A 17,174-nucleotide genomic window follows, 5' to 3' on the forward strand; every position below is an offset into this window, starting at 1 on the left:
AGTCACTGCAGCTGCTGAGCGAGCCCGGCGCTCTGGGCACGCGGCGGCGGGGCCAGCCCGGAGCCCGGACCCCAGCGCCCGCCCGCCTGCCCCCCCGCCGGTCCCCGCGCGGCGGCCCCCGCCTGGCCGGGCGCGGGAGGCGGGGATCGCGCGCCCGCTCCGGCCAGCGGCGCCCGGCTGCTGGCGGCGGCTGCAGCGGCCGCCCAGCTCCGAGCGCCGGGCGCTCGGGGAAGCCGGCGCGTCTCGGAGGCGGCGGCGGCCGAGGCCGGCGAGCGCTCCCGGCGGCAGCGGGGCCGCCCGCCTCGGCTCCCCGCACCCACCCCGCTGCGCCCCGCCTCCGCTCCGGTGACCTTCCCGGGGCGCCTCCTCCGGCCCCGCGCCCCCGGCCCCGCGCCCCAGGCCGGGGCGAGGCCCTCTCCAGCTCCTCCTTCCCGCGGAGCCGCGGGCGGGCGGGCGGGCGGGCGGCGCAGGCCCGGGGGGAGGGGGCGCCGCGGCCGGCTGCAGCCTCTCTGCCGCCGCGCTCGGCGTCCGGCCCGGCCGGACTGCCGCTGCCCCGCCGCCGCGCGGAGCCCGGGCGCCCGAAGCTGGGGGCGCGGCCGCGCTCGCCTCCCGGGGCCGGGAGCGGGCAGGCCCTGCCCTGAAGGGGCGAAGCGGCAGGGAGCGCGGGAGGTGGAGCCGGCCCCGGCGGCCGCCCCGCGTCTCTCCCCAGCGCCCCCTTCCCGGACCCAGCCCGTGGCGGACGCAGGCCCCTGCCCATGCGGGGCGCTCCCGGATTGAGAGGGTCCTTGGGGCAGGGAGCAGCTCCAGACAGCGGCGCCGGAGGGAGAAGAAGGGATAGTGCTCAGCTTGGGCGGCTCGGACCCTCCCCCGCAGCGTTTGGAGCCGGGGGCCGCCCAGAAGTCCGCGCTTGGCACCGCCGCTTGAACTAGGGCAGCGCCTGCTGGGACCGCGACCCGGACCCCCTGCGCCTTGTAGGCGGCGGCGCCGCCGCGCCACCCAGCTCTTCCGCGGTCTCCCTGTGTTTGGCGGCAGTCACGGCCAAGGTAAGAGCCGGGGGGGTGCTTGAGAGCCTCCGCGGGGGCACCCTGGTGAGCGGCGCCGGACAAGTTCTCCGAACCTGTAGCTGGTACCCCCGTGAGGGCACACCTTCAGCTCCCGGGTCAGGAGTCCTGGACAGTCTGGAGGTGGAAGTCCACAAGTCTCTGATGTCAACAGGACCCTTGTCAGGGACTGCCCCGCTCCTAGGCACATAGACTGCTAACCGGGGGCAAGAAAGGAGTTTCCCGTCAACACCGGGAGGTGGTGTGCCCGAGTCTCAACCCCCCCACCCCCACCCCCGCAAGTCCCTGCAGTCTGGAAGCTGTGGGCACCTATGTTTTGGGGAACCTGCTGTGTTTTTCGCTGTCCCTCTTGGGTGATCCTCACCTGCCTTTCCTGGTGTGATCCTGTGAAGAACTTTTCTTTGCTCCTTGGTGTAGAGTCGAGGCTATTTAGGGTGAGCAGCCAGAGCTTTCAAGTCCCTCTACAGGACAGAGTGGTTGGGTGGCAGCGCTGTCTGTAGAGAGGAAACCAAAGCAGCGTGGCCGTCCTGTTAGACAAAGCTGCTTATGATGAGAGATCAGTGTATAGCGATCCAGGCATTGCTGTGAATGTCTCTTGCTGAAGGGTACAGTGGCTGACTCCAAAGTTCGTGCATCCTTAAGTCATTTTGTTGATTGTTTTATTACCTTCTTTAACATTTTCCTTTTTAAGGAACCTCAGTCCTACAAGGCTGTCCTTGCCTGTTTGAAATTTATTAAACCTATGAGAGTTCCCTGGAACAATCTGATTTTAAATGGGTCACTTAGGAGGGAACAGATTGTCTCTCCTACATTGAATCCATCCCCCGGGTGACCCTGTTTAATGGGGATGGATTTTTCTCCTCCCTGAGCTGATGTACCTCGGTTGAGCAGGTTTCTGTTGAATTCCGAATCCGTGAATTTTGTCACTCGGTCCATTAAAATGATCTCCTGAGGGAGCAAAATAGCAGCTTACATTTTCCGTGAATGTCACAGGAAGTTTTACAGGGTCTTATGTAAGTTCCCCAAGAGAGCATTTGGGCTCCTGCTTCCTTCTTGGGGGGATGAGGTGGGGCAGCAGGTGGGGCGGTCACCTCCCCTAAATGCAGATTGGTCCCTCTCTGACACAGGTGGAAACCCAAAGTGGTTATTCACTCCGTGGATGCAGTCACTTCAGTCTCATTTTTCTCCTTATCTCTCTTCCCTCCCCAGGAGTCAGCTTTGGTAGACTTAAGACAAGGGAAGGTTCTAAATTAGGAAAGGAATATGTGGTGTTTTCTTTTAGCATATCTCACAAATGGGTGACATGAATGAATTACTCACGGGCATGAGTCCTCACTGGGGATTAAAAAAAACAAACAAACACAAAACACCACCAAAAAAAAACCACCTGGCTTTAAGGTTTCACACATCTTAGTGTACCTTTATATTTCAAGAGTGTTTTACTTCAGTGAAAATTGTTTGAGGAGAACACACATTTATCGAGGCTGGCCCTGTTAATTCCCTACCAGGAAGAAAACTAACTGGAACAGAGAGGCAGAAGTTGTGAAGATTTAGACATTAGTGGGTTTTTAAGTAGTGGCAAGGACAAGAAATAAATCTGCCCAGTAGGACAGAGAGGTTTTCAAAGCAAATGTTGGATCATTCTGGAGTGGGCAGTTGTCCACTGACAAGTGTGGGTCCTTTTCCTTCACGTAGTGAAGCGTGCTGGCTAGTGGGTTAACTTTTTGGTGTGAGGTAATGCAGATCACAGTGGCTTTTAAACCAGAACTCTAAGGGCCTTGGAAATGAAACGTCAGGTTTTCCTGTCTACTTCTAGGTCCTGGAGAGCTTCCATCTCATTGGGAGGATGTGAAGGTTTACCTGGGGTTTTGGGTTCCTGAGCTGTGATTTAATGTGGATGCAGAATGCAGGAGTGTTTCCATCCTCCAGCCACCTACAGTGGCAGGACACTAGGGGGACTAGTCTTCTATTCCACCACGAAGGAAGAAAACACAAGGACCCATGTTACAAAAGACTGTGGTTTATCATTAGGGCTCGTGAACTTGACTTTTCGGTACCTGATGTATGCTTGCGTGAATGAGTGGATTCCAAATGCTTGAATGATGGGCCCGATCACATCTAAAGTGTTATTTGGACAAGTCAGGACTTGTTAACTGCAGAGTTCTGAGCGTATGAGGGCTATACATTTCGGGGAGACAGAATCTCCTGCAAACTCCATCCTTCGGGCATTAGACCATGCTAACTTTGTGTTCCCTGAGGGTTTGTAATCAGAACTGCTTTTTTTTTTTTTTTTTTTTTTTTGGTTTTGGACTGCACATCACCTGCAGTCTTCATAAAAATCACATAAAATCATCCATTCTAAATGGAGTCTAGAATCCACTCTGTCACACCGCCATCCCTTAAAAATATATACCTTGTCTTGTTACACATATAACCTTTGGCAGTCCGGTGTGCACTTTTCTCTCAGATGCTCTCTGCACTTTTAACAGCATTAAATCATTAGCGTCTAGGTTTCTTCCAGCAGAATTGGAAGATAATTCTCTTTTGCTAAAGAACAAAGCCCCATCACCCAGGCTTACCTTACCCCTGTGGCCAGGTCTTGTCAAAGCTGACTCCAGAGGAGGGCCGGCAGAAAAGGTGAGAGGCAGAGTCCAAGAAGAGATTATCCGGTTCAGAATACTGGCACCAAAAAAGGCAAATGCCACCAAGATTTAGGACTCACTGTTTTCTAAAAGCCCCAGCTCAGCATATGGAATTAGACACAGTGTTTGGAACCTGTGAACCAACATGAGTTATTACATTTTCCTGAACTCTGGGGTCCGGTAGACCACATTTGTGATCTTTTACCCATATGGGTAGCGCGTATTTAGGTAGTTTGAAGGGAGCTATTGTTGTGGTCTAAGGAAAATGGTCAGCATAAAGCTTTATTTCTGCTATTAAGCTTTATAGATTGGTTCTCATAGGCACAGTGTAGCCAAGGGGTAAGAGATTGGAGCAGGAAAACACTACTAAATTTGCCATTGAGCATCAACTAGTGAAGACTGGTCCTGGAAAAGATATATATATATACTGTGGTCCTAAGGCATGAATGAAGTCTTGTGAATTTTAGGGACGCCAGGTGGCAGAGGGAGAGTAAGAAGTTGAGGCAGAATACTGGTCTTCCTTAGGGTCTGTGAATAATAGGAAGGCATTTTTGAGCCAGAGTTCTCAGAGAGTAGGGAGCACACAAGGTTGAGTGGGGAACGGGTAAGTCAGTCCCAGGGGACCGAGAGCTCCAGGCACCCTGCCGCTGACACATTTGAGCAATACAGCCACCTCACAGAATCCACGAGGGATGTTGTTTTGCCGCTGTCCTCCAGCGCGTTTGACATGGAGAGGTCCTCGCGCACTCCCTTCCTCCCTGACCACGTGGAACATCTATTATGTGGCAGATGCCATGCTCCTCGTGGAGGCTACAGAGGTTTCACACTTCGTTCAGGGAAGCAGAGGTCCAGGGAACGAGCCGTCATCACGAGCTAAGTGCTGTTGTGTAGGTTTGTGGCAAGGACAAGTTTGAGTCTGCCAGAGGAGTAGAAAGGAAGGGAGTCCCAGGTCCAAAGAACAGCATGGAAACCTTAAAACATGTACTGTATATGGAGAACACGCATTAGTTCATGTGGCTGGAAGGTGTTCTGGGAGAAGGGAAGCCTGGTGTCAGAAGGGAGATAAGTTAAGAGGACTCCATGCTGGGGACTAGCTCATGCTCCGTGCATTCAAATGGTGACAAGAATGGTTTCTGGATATGATCCAAGAGTGCTAGTTGATTATCCCACATTGTTAATAAAAACAGGGAAAGGAGTTTTCTTTTTTGTCCTCTATCCTTTTACATTTCGCACTTTGCCTGTTCTTTTAAAAAAAACTGTGAGCAATGCAAATAAAGAAAGGGTCCCTTATCCACCGTAAGTCCGTCCTCTTGTGTATGTGCATTCCATTTGGGGCTTTCCTTATGTGATTATGCAGCAGTGGGAGAAATGACAATGTTCCTTGACAAATGATATAGTATGGGGGAAAAGTCCTTCTCTCCGAGAACAAATTCCATTTTGTCAGATCAGCTTCTGGGTAGAGTTATGGCCCCATTTAGCACTAGAACAAGGTTCTCGTATTTGAGTCAGTTCAGTTCTGGCCTGAACTTTCTTTGCTGTTGGAAAAGGAAGAGTTTAATGAGGATGAGTGTGTGTGTGTGTGTGTGTGTGTGTGTGTGTCCGTGTGTGTCCGTGTGTGTGTATGTGTGTACATGTTGTGGGATGGGGAAACTGTATAGTGAAGAAGAAAAGCAACAGTGTAACTGCTGGAGGTTGTTAGGGAGAAAGGAATCACAGTTGCAGCAGTGAGCCCCAAGGCAAAATATATTTAATTTTTTTCAAAAGTAGGAGCCAGAGAATGGAGGGAAAAGAAGCCTCTGTGTGTGTTTTACCTGTGTTGTCTTTACCTGTGTTGAGTGGGAGGCAGGGTGATTTAAGTAAAATTAGGAGATCTGGGTCTGGTCTTGCGTCATCTGTTGCTAACTTGCTGTGTGACATTAGAATACGGCTTGACCTCTCTGGGCTTCAGGCATTGTCTCTATACATGAGTTCTGTACCTTGCAACTAGGAATTTAGGGCCCAGAGAGGGAATGGGTTTGTCTAAGTTAGTGGCAAAGCTCCGACTATTTAAGATTTCTGGCTCTGAAATGGGAAGAGGCCTGCCAAGTTCAAGGGTGTACCCTACCCTGAAATATAGAACGTCACGGGTAGACAATGGTGAAGAAAAGAATCACGAAGTCTTTGCCGTGTTGCTTGTAGATTCTCTGATCTTTCTCTGTGATCTTTTAGGCCATTCACACATAAGCATCTAGACTTGCCTGCTAACTTCTTAAATAATATGAAAACAAGTTGGTTTTGATGTTACCTATTCTTTGAGAATGACTCGAGAATTAAGTACGTTGTGATAAAAAGCAATGCTGAAAATTTTGATTGTTTCCAGTTGACCCTTGGGGATTTTGCAAAGCCTAGACTTTACCATGGAAAAAGGAGCCCTTTCATTTGCTGCAGAAGGGTGAGGCGAGGCGGTGGGGGAGGGGGTAGGGGTGGAGGGTGTGGAGTGCGGTTTACCTTGTAGGCAAGCTCTTGGGTGAGTGTGAGGAAGAGATGTTTGGAAGAAAAATGGATGCAGAAAAGCAGTTGTGTAGATGCACAGGTTGGGAAAAATGAAAACTAATTTAATTTTATGCCTCCACATTTGTGTTCTAGAAAGAAGGGTCCTCACTGCTCAGGCATTGATCTCCTGGCTATAGAGGGCAGTGCTTATTGGAAAGAGGAGATTCAAAGTGAGTGTAATGTAAATATAAGGTTTTTTTTTTTTTTATTTCAGTATTGACGCTAAGTATATGAGTGCCCTATTTTAGCAGAATTTGGCTTATAAAATCTGATTTTAAAGGCAAACATTTTAAGATAAGTAATTGGGGTACAAAAGATTTTTATTTTACGAAATGGATTCATAAAAGGCTCTTTTTAATAGCTAGTTCCTTTATTGTATTTCAAGTTATTTGATTAAGACAATCATGATGGATGCTTTTGGGAGTCTTATCTGTTACATGAAACCAAGGATTTTTTAATACAAACTTTTCCAATGTTTTAACAAGTAACTCCCCACGTTCACCTGCCAGGGACCCTAATATGGAACTGTATTTCTGAAAGAAGCCCAGTAATTATGTCAACTTTCATAACCACTCACCAGCTCCTAGTGTTCCCTCACTTACCTAGTTACTTGGGGGCAGATTTACTTGTTTAACTGCTGTTCTTCCTGGGGATAGCAGTCGTAACTACTCACCTCCTTGAGTTCCTTAACCGTCCCCACTGAGGTTCTACCTCTAAGAATGTATCAAGAACAGAAGTGGTTTAAAGAGTAAATTAGGTAACGGGGCGCCTGGGTGGCTCAGCCAGTTAAGCCTCTGCCTTTGGCTCAGATCCTGATCTCAGGGTCCTGGGATCGAGCCCCACCTCTCAGGCACTCTGCTCGGCCGGGAGTCTGCATCTCCTTCTTCTTCTGCCCCTTCCCACCCCTCCTTCTCTCTCTCAAATAAATATATAAAATCTTTAAAAAATTAAAAAAAATAAATTAGGTAAGAGTTTCTAGGATTCTGAGTTTTCATAATTGCGGTGACGTGGAATTAATGGGCTTCTGCCTCGGTATACGGGAGAGGCGATAAGCGTAGGAGACGTTCAGAGTCATGCTTGCCTGCTGGCTCTTCTTTCCCCGCCACTGAGATATCTAGTGCTTTTTGGGTTTTTGTTCCTTTATCTCTTATGAAAGTTTCCAGAAAAGTATTTGTTCTAGGAATGAAATCAAATGTAAGGCGTTTGAGGCTCCAGAGGTAATTTGGGGCAACCTGGAGTTGTAGATAATCACAGGCTGGGGCTGGAATGGAAAGTGCCATATCACCGGTAATTTTAGCCTCTCTTGTCACATTACGGCGCTGCGCTTTGGACAGGCAGCAAATGAAGATGGAGATGGAGCCCTGACTCCTGGGAGAGGTTTGCTCTTCACATAGGCCTTTTTTGAAGTACCAAGGCCAGTTGGGGAGAAAGGGCTTGCTGATCTTTCCACGGAAGAAGCACTAGAATTTAGGACGATTTACAGTGGAACATAGACATGTGGGAATTTCTTTCTTCCTGTTTTTTTTTGTTGTTGTTGTTGTTTCTTCTTTTTTTCATGTAAATCCAAGCAGGGAATCATGGGCTCTCCAGTGTGATTGCGTGGTTAGGGATCGCCTTGGATACATCGGTCACCTGTTTATTATTGAGTAAGGTTCACGTTTCTGTGGCTCCTGGGAAACACCCCCCTCTCCCCTTTTGTTTCCAGAATAGTTGTGTAGATCCCTAACATGCCAGCCTCCTTGACTGATGTCAGCGCTCATCTGGGAATGGCATTTCTTGGTCGTTAACGGAGCCAAGGGAGGTACAGGCAGAGCGAGCAGCAGGGCACGGTGCCCGGTGCTTAGTAGGTCTGCGTGAAATAAGGCGTGTGTCCCCGCACTGCTGGGGGGAGGGGGCGTGGGGGAGGTGCCGGGAGAGGGAGGGCGCAGGAACCCCAGAGGACGAGCAGACTCGAGGCCTCTCCAGGAAGATGTTATTTTAAAAAATGTGAAGGACGTTTCAGGTCAGCAAACTGAATTCTCTTCGGGGTCATTGCTGTGGTTCAGACGCTGATGGCCTTGTCACGAGGCAAGGGGAGTACAGGCCCGGCATGCGTGGCGGGTTTCCTTTGCTCTCACTTTGTGGGCATTTTGACTTCTCTGGCACCAGACGAATGGGCGGGCCCTAAAGCCTGGACGGACCTGCCAGGGGGCCTGGAAAAGGCCTGGAAAAGCGTGGATTGTTGCGGATGCTCTTTCGGGTGCTGGGGAGGGAGATCGTGGAGTGACCTGGCTGGAGCTGGGGGGTGTGGCTCCCTCTCAGGAGGAGGAGGGGGGGGGCTTGGGAAAGCTTGGGAAGGCCTGAGCCCTGTGTCTCCTCGGGGAGACCTCGCCCTGCCATCTTGGTATCGGCTCTCCTTTCTCTGTTTTCTTGAATCACCCCCCCCCCCCCGGATTTTCCGTGTCAGAAGTTCTTGGCCTCAGGGGCAGAGCTGCCGTGTGGAGACACCACCAGGGCTGGAGGGAACCTTGCCCCCCCAACGCCTTCCTGCCACAGCTGTGTTTGTTAAGGCCAGGGAGCTAAAGAGAATGATCCGGAGAGGAGGCAGGCCCAGAACCCGGGCTTCCCGACCTCCCCACGCAGCCCGTGGCTCTGCGTTCTCACACCTGTGACTTTTCGGTGTCTGTCCTCAGCCCCTTCCCTTCCCTTGGTTGCTCTACGTCAGCCTGTGCCACACCCAGAAGCGTGTCCCTCAAGGACCTCCTTCGTGCCAGGCCCTCTTCCATTGGATCATTTCGTGTCGTTTCAGCCTTACGGCACGCTAGGCGGTGGACACTTCCTCTCCCACTCGCCGGGTGTGGAAGCTGAGGCTTGCCCGCGTCACACAGCCACGAAGCATGGGGCCAGGGCTCAGCTCAGCCTCCCCGCTTGTCTCCACTCGCCGTCTGCCCTAAGACTCTGCGGCTCTTCTCTAGTCCTGGCCTATTGGCTGTTGCCTAAAAATGCCGCCGGTTTTCCACATGGGCCTGTTAGTGCTTCTCCGTTTGTTGGATCAGACTCGGCCATTGTCTGTCCTTTCTCTGTGCAGTCAACATCTCTCCTGCCTACAGGCCCCGGGCATCCGTATACCCTTGATGTCATTTCCTGCACTCCCGCAACAGCCACTCAGCCAGCCCTCCTTGGCCAGCATTCCCTGACCTCTCGCGATGTGCAGGTCTCGGCTTGGCATCGGGAACCAGAGGTCAGATTACCTGCCATCACCAGTAGCCTTGTCTCGGTGAGGGAGGTGGAAGCTAATAAAGGCACGAATGAAGGACAGTGAGTGGGCACAGTGTGTTGGGTAGCATTACGCTTGAGGGAGTCAAAGAACAGAATATTCGATCTCAGTCTTAGTGAGTAGGAAATGGAAGAACAGCGTGGGAGGAGGCATTGCCCCCAAACCCCGAAGACTGCTCATCCTCTTCTGCTTGACATTGTCAGTGTCCAGATACTTTTTTTTCCTTTGAGGATTTTGTTTATTTATTTGAGAGAAAGAGAGCACAAGCAGGGGGAGCAGCAGGCAGAGGGAGAGGGAGAAGCAGGCTCCCCGCTGAGCAGGGAGCCTGATGTGGGGCTTGATCCCAGGACCCCAGGATCATGACCTGAGCCGAAGGCAGATGCTTCACCGACTGAGCCACCCAGGCATCCCAATCAGATACTTTTCTTACTCCCTCACTTGTGGTTCAGCTCCTTAAGCAGTGTGGCTGGGTTTGCCCCTTCGTGTACCTATGGGTATGTCTTGCTACACTCCTAGCACTTAGAAATCCTAAAGTAATCATTTATTAAATTAAATGGAAAGCCTGCTGTCCTTGCCCTCAAGAAACATCATTGGAGAGATTTAAAAGACTATGTGATAAGTTAAGCAGCAATAGAAGATTCAAACAAACGGTTCGGAGCAGGAATAGAAACCATACTGCAGTGCAGTGAATGGTTGTGGATTATTGAAGCTGGATGGGAAGTCAGAGGCGGGAGTTTACTTTAGCTGCTTAAACTCGGTGGAGGTAGGATTTGAGTTGGGTCTTTGGATGCAGGATGGTTAAAATCTGAACAGAAGAATTACAGGGAGGTCAAGGGGCCAGGTTAGGTTGACAAATACGTTATTTCTGGGTTACAGGATAGGCCAGCTTGGGTTTCTGTTAGCAAGGAGTTGGAGATGAACTTGGCAAGCTAGGTTGGGGGCTGTGGGCTCTCGGAAGGCAGGGCGACTTCTGATCAGGAGGATGATGTATTAAAAGCTCTATTTTAGGGGCGCCTGGGTGGCTCAGTTGGTTAAGCGTCTGCCTTTGGCTGAGGTCATGATCCCGGGGTCCTGGGATCGAGTCGTGCATTGGGTTCCCTGCTCAGCGGGGAGTCTGCTTCTCTCTCTCTCCCTCTGCCTTTCCCCCTGCTCTTTTAGGAAGATGAGCCTAGTAACAGTATTGGAGGCAGACTGGAGTGGGGAGAGATGGAAGCTGGGAGGCCATTGAACAGGCTTTTCCTTAGTTCCTGCACAAAGGTGTGAAGACCACTGGCTAGAACGGGCACAGTGGGGATGGAAGCCGAGAGGAGCTTCTGAACTTTTCTCGGGTCCCCATCATTGGTACAGAAGTCTGAGATGGTCTTCGTTGCCCACTGGAAAGCAGCCTCATTGGAGTAAAGTTTACTCGTGAAAGTGGCAGCAATTCTTGAAATAGCACTTTCTCCCTTGGCATGGCTGGGCATGGGGATGGGGCTTGGGTGAAAATGCACTCTCCAGAGTCTTTTACTGGGGGTTTGTTCCAATGAGCCCAGGGTTATAGAACAACCTTTTTCCTAGCCTTGGATGACACCCAATGAGGGATGGGTAGAGACAATTCTTTTCCTCATGGGTGGTTCCTAAAGCAGCTTCAGTGGGCAGAGAGCAAAATGGCTGGAGCTCTGCCATTGGGCCTTCCGATCTACCTTAGAAGTAAAGTGCTTCCTGGGACCGGCGGTGTTTGTCTGCCTGAGGACAGCCTTGCCGGGAGACGGCAGCGCCCACCTTTCCGAATTGCCGAGGAAGCCATTCTGGAAAACAGAGTTTTTCAAGCAGGCTAGCCTGATCCATTATCGATAAGAGAGCCTTTATTTTTAATCTTTAAAGAACAAGGGCTTTTCTAGAATGTTCTGTGTATTGGGGCACCTGGGTGGCTCAGTTGTTAAGTGTCTGCCTTCGGCTCAGGGCGTGATCCTGGTGTTCTGGGATTGAGCCCTGCATCAGGCTCATCGCCGGGAGCCTGCTTCTTCCTCTCCCACTCCCCCTGCTTGTGTTCCCTCTTTCGCTGGCTGTCTCTCTCTCTCTCTCTGTCAAATAAATAAATAAATTAAAAAAGAATGTTCTGTGTATTTACGCTCATGGGCTCACACTTGGCCCCTGGAAAACTTCCAACTTTCTTATCAGGACACATAAAGCTTATTATGAACTGCCCCCCCCCCACCTTTCTCTGTAGCCGTGTCTCCTCCCCCCCCCATCCCGCCCCTGCTTCATGCATCTGCAGTCCCTACCTCATTGTTTTGTTTTGTTTTCTGCTTACTGGTTATTTTCCCCCCACACCTGCTAAGCTGTGCACATACCTCTCTTTCTGTGTGATAAGCTCTTTCCGTCTATCTGCCTAGGACCACCCCTGTTTTTCCTGCACAGCCCAGTTCAGGCAGCCCTTCCTGCAGGGTTTTCCCAATACTGGGCTCTAAACTGCACCTGTGCCCTGTGCCGGCCTCTGCTTCTGCACTTGGCATATGCCATATTCCCAGGGCTCCAGGCTGGCTACCTTGCCAGAGCGCGTGAGCCCTTCAGTAGAAGGGTGTGTCTGCGGACGGGGAAATCTTCTGTGTTTCGCCGCACGCCTGGACCAGGCTGTCTGCTCTCTGCATGGTGGCTCTGGTTGCTAGTTTGGATTTCATTTGCTGTCCGGGCATAATACAAACCCTTTCTCGCTGAACCTGGAGGATTCCAGTGCACTGCGGGGGCGCATGGGGTGCGTGTGTGTGGATTACCTTTCAAGGTATTCCCGAGTCGGAAGAGCTCACGCCCCCTTGCCTGGGACCAGCAGGGCGAACGTGCTGGAGGAGGTGGGGAAGGGGCCCTTGCCACCTCTCCAGACCGAGACATGCCTTTCCCCAGACCCTCGAAGCTGAATGTTGAAGTTTGGCGGAGCAGAACGTGAAGCACCTTTGTCTCCCCGCTGCTTCCCTTGTCTTGTTCTTATTGGATGTCTCTGTGTCACCCTCACCTCACCCTCTTCTCTCTGCTGCCTTAATTTTGCATGTCTCTCTGCTCTCCCCCTTTTCTCTGATCTTCAGCCTCCTCCTTCCTCTCCCCTTAGGCATTGTAAACCCTGATGGAGAAGGTTGGTTCTTTCCTGCAAGTGTTTGATTATTCTTCCTGGCTGTGCTGTTGGTCACTAGGTGCTGATAGAGTCTTTGACCATGGTTTCTGTTTAACTGGGCTTCACACCCATCAGACGTCCTTTGGAGAACCAGTTGCAGAGAGAGATGTGGTTGACGGAGAGATTATCAGTGATGGGGAGTGGCTGGGGAGCATGGCTAAGCTTGTAGGAAGGAAGCTCAGCCCCAGTGCCCAAAGACCCCTCTTCAGATAACCAGAGTGTTTCTGGTGGGTGCTTAGGATTGCCTCTAGTATTTGTGAGGTCCGTTTGGGTTTTTATCACACTGCCCTTGTAAGCCAGACATTGGTGCTGCATGAATGGGTTTGCTTAGCGAATCACGGAAGAGTGATAGATGAACCTCGGGCTTATCAGGGGGTGTGTGTGATCCAAGCACCGGCAACACTTTATAAACGTGCACTTGGCACAGCGTTGGTTTCATGGTTCACGAAGCCCTGCTGCTTTTCCAGTGGTAGTCTGACTTAATACACACCAAGGGATGCTTTCTCTGGCTCTAACTTATTGACATTTCCCTTTTTCTTCTGCTTGGATTTATCCATAACTCCTATTGAAACAGCATTTTTGAGCTCATTAAATCTGTTAATGTGTGTGTAATGCTTAGGACAGAGCCACACACAGAAAGCACTCAGTAAGTATTAGCTGTTGTAATTTTGTTATTATTTAGAGCTTCCCCACTCGTTCTCCCCTCTCCCTCACTATGTGCTCTTTGCCCCTGACTTACGGTGCTTGTGCCTGGTAAAATAAGGAGACAGATGGCTCTTGGGGGGCAGAGGAGGGGGCCACACGCTTTGTCTTTCCAGCCCTGTCCAGAGATCTCAGAAAGCTTGCAGAGACCCTGAATGTAACGGCAAACCCTAACCCACTCATCACCTGAGGCCATTTTTCCGGGAACTTTCTGTCCACCTTGCGCCCTTCTCTCATGGGGAATTTGCGCTCTGCCCGGGAAAGGAGATGAGAGCCAGTCAATGGGATAGGAGAGGATTCTTCCTTAGCAAGTTGTGCTTCAGCATTTTTAAGATAACAGTAGCAGTAATAATGGGGATGCCAACTGTAGCAACCATTCCTTGAGTGCGTCTTGTGTGCTGAGTAGATATGCTTTCCATGCCTGATGCCTTTTGATCCTTACTGCAACCCTCTGAGCTGTGCAGTTCATTTTACCCATGGGGAAACCGAGGTGCAGAGGTGGGGTTTTTGCCCAAGTGTAAAGCCAGAGACGGGACCCCAGTTCTGTCTGTAGAACATTTCCTCTGAACCTCTGTCCCGCAGTCGGCTAGCCCAGGTGTCTTGACACTCGGACGTACAGACCCCTGGGGATACGTGAATGAAGCCTTGCCATGGAGAGTGCAGGTGTGGATGGTTTTAAGGGAATCAGTTTTCAGATTTTCAGCCTCACCTATGGATCCTCCCCTGCAATTGATTGGACTGAGGCCATCCCTCCTAGGTCCATGGCTCATCCTTCCATTTCCCAGTCATCCCTCCCCTCCGCCCCCCTGCCGCCCTGTTTATAAAGGCATATCTCTTACTCAACACCGATCTCCCTCTGGTACTCTGCTCTTGAGTAGCAAACCCTTCAGACGGCCCCACCCAGAGGAACTGTTTGAAATGGGCGGGTGGGAACCTTCTGCTAGGCACGGCCACAAGGCACCCCTCTGCACACTCTCTCCCCTGTTTACACTTGGAGTTAGAAACAGGACATCTGGGCCCCTTTCTCGTGCTAAGGAATGTTAAAATTTTTCAGACCTCAGAAAACAGAACTTGCTCTTGAATTTTTAAAATGAATGATGGGTCTCAGATGGTTAGGTTCTGTTTAAAAATGCGATGCAAAAGTTTTATTTTAAAGTGTTACTGTTTATAATATGCTGGGAATTCTGTCCTTAGAAATGAGTTTATGATGAAAACTTCAGATGTCAGCCTAAAAATAGGCAAGGTGGTGCAAGTTTTTCAAATTTCAGAATTCCGAACAAGCTGGCCATCGTACTGTTCTTCCCCCTGAGATCCTGAAGTGTGGAGTAGACGGTCCGTCCCTCAGTTGGTTTCTGCCACGGACCTTTATGCACCTAAATTTTTTTTTTTTCCCCTTAGAATTTCAGGGACATCAGTGTCTCCTAGAGCTCATACATTGCACTCCTGATTACGCACCCTTGAAATTACATGGATTTTAGTCCAATGTAAACCTACTTCAAATTTTGATAAAACTTCTGTATATGAAGCGAGACGTGTGATCGTGTACACCGAGTGCTTCCGTGGCTCGGTGAGGACTGTTTGAGACGTAAATGGTAGAAACCGCGTTCACACTGATGTTAAGGGGTGGGGGGGAAGGACTTGATCTGCTCAAGTAACTGAAAAATAGAGGGAAGCGTCAGACGGTGCTAGATCCACTCCTCAAGAAGTCGTCGCTCCGTCTCTTGGCTCTGCTGTCTTGTGTGTCGGCTTCATTCCCAAGCAGTGTCGCCGTGGGAAGGCGGGGCGGTCCTCAGCCGTACGTCCCACCCACCGCCTCATTGCAGCTGAGGGAGAGCATCTCTTCCCCAGTAGCCGGGGTGGAAGTCTCGGTCAGGATCAGCTTAGAAGGGTTGAGACCACAGCCTCGGGGCGGGTGGGGGGAGAAGCAATCAGTCCTATTTGAAGTGCTCGGAGAGTGGGCAGGCAGTGGTTCCCAAGAGAAGCTGGGCAAGCAGAAACCCCCGAATGCTCAGTGGGAAGATTAGCCCAAAGATCTCGAAGTGCTGTCAAGCTGACCACAAGTCTCTTCTCTAAAACCTTTTTATTCTCCTGGGTATGCTTCCCTTATACTCCCTACCGGCCGACACTTGCACGCTTATGGTACCCATCTGCCCAGTGACACAGTGACATTAGTGGTACCTTCTGTTCCCTGCTTGGTATTCAAGGCTTTTAAGGAAATGGCCAAAAAAAAAAAAAAAAAAAAAATCCCTGATGTAGTGTTTTGTGATTTTTTTTTAAAGACCATTAGTTATGTGGTTAAAGAAAAGCAATTTAAAAATGTGGAATTTCATGTGCGTCACTTTGCTTGGGCTGCCGAAACGGAGGACCACTGACGGGGGCCGGGGTGGGGGGGCTTATGGAACACATTTATTGCCCTGCAGGACTAGAGACTAAAAGTTCAAGATCAGGGTCTCAGCTGGGTTGTTTCTTTGGAGGCTTCTCTCCTTGGCTTGTCGATGGCCATTGTTTTCTGTGTCTTCACATGGTCCTTCTATGTCTGTCTTGTCCCAGTCTCCTCTTCTTATGAGGACACCAGTCATACCGGATTAGGGCCCCACCCACCCTCATGACCTCATTTAACCTCGTCATCTCATTAAAAATTGACAAGGCAGGAAACAAGTGTTGGAGAGGATGTGGAGAAAGGGGGTCCCTCTTACATTGTTGGTGGGAATGCAAGTTGGTACAGCCACTTTGGAAAACAGTGTAGAGGTCCCTTAAAAAGTTAAAAATTGAGCTACCCTATGACCCAGCCATTGCACTACTGGGTATTTACCCCAAAGATACAGACATAGTGAAGAGAAGGGCCATATGCACCCCAATGTTCATAGCAGCGTTGTCCACAATGGCCAAATTGTGGAAGGAGCTGAGATGCCCTTCAACAGATGACTGGATTAAGAAGATGCAGTCCATATATACAATGGAATATTACTCAGCCATCAAAAAGAATGATTTCTCAACATTTGCAGCAACATGGACGGGACTGGAGGAGATAATGCTAAGCGAAATAAGTCAAGCAGAGAAAGACAATTATCATATGGTTTCACTCATTTATGGAACATAAGAAGTAGGAAGATCGGTAGGAGAAGAAAGGGAAGAAGAAAGGGGGGTAAACAGAAGGGGGAATGAATCATGGGAGACTATGGACTCTGGGAAACAAACTGAGGGCTTCAGAGGGAAGGGGGGTGGGGGAATGGGATAGGCTGGTGATGGGTAGTAAGGAGGGCATGTATTGCATGGTGCACTGGGTGTTATACACAAGTAATGAATCATGGAACACTACATCAAAAACTAGGGATGTATTGTATGGTGAGTAACATAATATAATAAAAAATTATTATTAAAAAAATAATAAAGGCCCTGTTCCCAAATAGAGCCACGCTCTGGGGTGTCGGAGGTTAAGACTTCCACCTGTGAATGTGGTGGGTTGGTGGGTTGGGGAGAACGACACAATTCAGCCCATAACACCATCAGTTTCAGCTTTGTGAACAGTTTATGTTTTGAAAAATACTGTTAACGTGTACAGCTTGTTTAAAACACAAATTAGGAACAGATGCACCGACGCAAATGCAGACCAGCCATTACAGCGTGGTGAGTTTGACTCAGTGTGTTATTTGGGTGTACTTTTCCCTTTAATAGGAGTCGAGGGAAGGCTGTGTGCAGATGAGAAGTGGTTGTGGGTTTGCCAGCAATGCTTGGCGTCGGCTTCTGGGATCTGGACCTTTCGCCTCCTTAGCCCCATAGGCCTCGGGTGCTCTGGTTCCCGTAACAACTTCTCCGAGATTCCCTGAGGGTGGGCT

The 17,174-nt window shown here is 50.3% G+C and overlaps 1 protein-coding gene across 1 annotated transcript in view; it reads left to right on the forward strand.

The window, feature by feature from the left end:
- Positions 1–466: 466 nt before the first annotated feature.
- The window catches only part of LARGE1 (LARGE xylosyl- and glucuronyltransferase 1), a 513,664-nt gene continuing 496,956 nt past the window's right edge, over positions 467–17,174 (forward strand). The window contains exon 1 of the mRNA XM_045779979.2: positions 467–1,043. The gene's annotated coding sequence lies outside the window, so the exon portion shown is untranslated. The remainder of the gene's footprint in view (positions 1,044–17,174) is intronic.

The sequence above is a fragment of the Ursus americanus genome, chromosome 17 (assembly GCF_024610735.1).
Source record: "Ursus americanus isolate L20-20 chromosome 17, mUrsAme1.1.p, whole genome shotgun sequence".
NCBI classification, from domain to species: Eukaryota; Metazoa; Chordata; class Mammalia; order Carnivora; family Ursidae; genus Ursus; species Ursus americanus.